This window comes from Rhinolophus hipposideros (genome assembly GCF_964194185.1).
Source record: "Rhinolophus hipposideros genome assembly, chromosome: 2".
In the NCBI taxonomy this organism is placed as follows: domain Eukaryota; kingdom Metazoa; phylum Chordata; class Mammalia; order Chiroptera; family Rhinolophidae; genus Rhinolophus; species Rhinolophus hipposideros.
The window spans coordinates 80,122,864-80,126,149 of record NC_138048.1 but is presented as its reverse complement, the minus strand read 5'-3'; positions in this window follow the sequence as shown (position 1 = coordinate 80,126,149).

The window sequence follows — 3,286 nt, the reverse complement described above, 5'->3', positions numbered from 1 at the left end:
AAATCTAGTACCCATCTGACACTATTCATAGGTTTTACAATGTTATTGATTATATTCCCCATACTGTACTTTACATCCCCATGACTACCAATTAATACTCCTTAATGTCTTCACTTTTCTCACCCAGCCTCTCAACTCCCTTCCTAACTAGAAACTATCTGTTTGTTTTCTGTATCTATAAGTACGTTTTCGTTTTATTTCATTTTTTAGATTCCACCTATAAGTGAGATCATCTGGCATTTGTCTTTCTCAGTCTGACTTATTTCACATAGCATAATACCCTCTAAGTCCATCCATGTTGTTGCAAATGGTAAGATTTCATTTTTTTCTATAGCAGAGTAATATTTCATTGTATATGCGCATATGTACCACTTCTTCTTTATCCAGTCATCTATTAATGGGCATTTCAGTTGTTTCCATATCTTGGTGATTGTAAATAGCACTGTAGTGAACATAGGGGTGCATATATCTTTTCGAATTAGTGTTTTGGATTTCTTTGGATAAAAACCCAGGAGTGGAATAGCTGGGTCATAAGGTAGTTCTTTTTTTTAATTTTTTGAGGAATTTCCAAACTGTTGTCCATTGTGGCTCCACCGATTTGCAATCCCACCAACAGTGCACGAGGGTTCCCTTTTCTCCACATCCTTGCCAACACTTGGTTTTTATTTATTAACGATGGCCATTCTGACAGATGTGAGGTCCATCAGACTGCATAGCTGCATGACTTCTCTCATTCTACCCAGTTGTGATTCCGTTCCATCCTTTCCACAGGTGTTGATTCTAAGTGTACTCCCTAATAAACCTCTCCTGCACTAATCTCCAATTAATGATATCTTGATATCCCAAGTGTGCCATCACATTTGATAGTGTGAAAAAATCATACTACACATTTGAAACTTTTATGTAGAATTTCATTGATTGAAGATACTTAAAATTAATAAAACTATACTTCTTTTAAAACACTCATTCAATCGATCTCCAAGAAGTTATACTATAATCTAAAACAAAAGAGATAAAAATCAATATTTATGTTTATCTTAATTGGTTGAAAGAGATTTTATGGATTCTGATTTAAAAAAAAGTTTTTTTGATGAGCTTGTGGATAATGAATCTGGTAAAATGAACCTATAACTTGCGAGGAGTTCATAGTCATCTAGTCCTTTTAGGAATTCCATTTTAATACTGAAGTCAAACACACAGAATTTAAATTTTTAAAAACACACTAAAGTTAAGATTTCAATAAAGACAGATATCCTGAATGTGAGGACTTATGAGACAAGAGAACCCATTTTTCCAAGGTGAGATTTGAGGATTAAATAAAAAGTGCAAAATGAGTTTCTGTCTGGTGTAATTTGCCAAAATAATCCCACTCTGATAACAATCCTAGCAAGCTCATTCTAGGTTTGTGGCAGAGATATTTGACACCAAGCACTTAACTCTGACGTATGGAGATCTTAGTATTGACAGGAGGGAGGTAGGAGGAGAAGTATAGGTACTGTCTGCCACATAGGTATTTCTTTTATCAAAAGCCTGTGGCCTTTCCATGCTAATCAGAGAGGGGTCCATATGGCCTTGTTGTTTGGGTTCCCCATTATAATTTAAAGGGAAACTTTCACAATGTCTGGAGTTCTTTGTGTCTTGCAAATGAAAGAGGAGGGTGTCCTCAAATTCCTTGCACCAGTACCCAGTTAGGTGGCACCAACCTTGACTGCCAAATGGAACAGTACATCTATAAAGGGCAAAGTAATGGGATTATCTCATAAATCTGAAAAGAACCTGGGAGAAGCTTCTGCTGGCAGCTCGTGCCACTTTTTGCCATTGAAAACTCAGCTGATGTCAGTGTCATATGCTCCAGGAATGCTGGCCAGCGAGTTGTGTAGTTTGCTGCTGTTACCAGGGCTACTTCTATTGCTGGCTACTAACCAGATCCAAGCAGCCTTCAGGGAGCAGTGTCTTCTGATGGTTACTGATCCCAGGGCTGACCATTAGCATCTCACAGAGGCGACTTACGTTAACTTGCTGACCACTGCGCTGTAACATAGACTCTCCTCTGCACTATGTGGACATTGCCATCCCATGCAACCAGAAGGGGGCTCACTCAGTTGGTCTGATGTGGCGGAGGCTGGCCTGGGAAGTGCTGAACCTGGGCGGCAGCATCTCCCATGAATACCCGTAGGAGGCCAGGCCTGATCTCTACTTGTGCAGAGATCCTGGAGACTGAAAAGGACGAGTGGGCCGCTACGAAAAAAGGCAATAACTAAGGAGGATTTTCAGGGTGAATGAACTGCTCCAGGTCCTGAATAGACTTCTACTCAACCAGAGGTGACAGACCCGACTGAAGGCGTGCAGGGGCCCTCTGTTGGACAACCCCAGCAGTTGTCCACTAAAGACTGGAATGCTTAGCTGCCACTGAAAACTGGTCTGCAGCTCCCACTGCTCAGGTCACTGAATGGATAGAAACAACTGCTGAGTGATTTTAAGCAGTTCTTCCACAGACTCTTAAACAGAAAATGGAAATAAGGTTGCTGGAAAATAAAGTTTCTTAAAAAAAAACAAAAACACACCACACATTCTTTTCAGACAGGCCGAGCTTCAGAAAGGCAGGCAGCCTGGTATGGTGGTGAGGTCATGGGTACAGAGTTAGATAAACTTAGTTCAGGTCCCGGTTCTTCCACTTTGCTGCTACAGAGCTCTTAGCAAATTACTTAATCACTTGGTATATCGGCCTCATCTGTAAATCGTTTAAGCTCCATTAGGGCAGGGACCGTGCCAGTGTTGTTCACTTGTATATTCAGTGCCTGTCAACCTGGCATTGTGGCACTTGGTGCCAAGTCAAATAGAGTATTGAAGAAGTGGGGGGGGGAGCGGAAAAGGGAGAGAGAGAGATAGAGAGAGAGAGAGAGAGAGAGAGAGAGAGAGAGAGAGAGAGAGAGAGAGAGAGAGAGAGAGACCCCGACATTCCGAAACTGGCCTGCTCACAGGCCACCTCATTCTCCTGTTAAACATAAAACAGTTTCCTCAAACCTCAGAGGATGGCTTGGAGTGAACTCTGGTCTGGGAAAATCGGCTAGGAACAAACCCCAACAGAGGTGCTGTAAAGTATGTGGTGTAAGTCTCAGGCAACAAGGGATGAGGGCACCCCCGGTCTTTGGTCCAGCCTCCTTCCCAGCTGTCAATCCTCTCGCCCCACCCCGACTCGCCCCACCCCGACTCGCCTGTGCCCTCCCCTTTCTCCGCCCCTCCTGCCCGTGGAACGCTCCTCTCTCGGCCCGCGAGATTTGGAGCT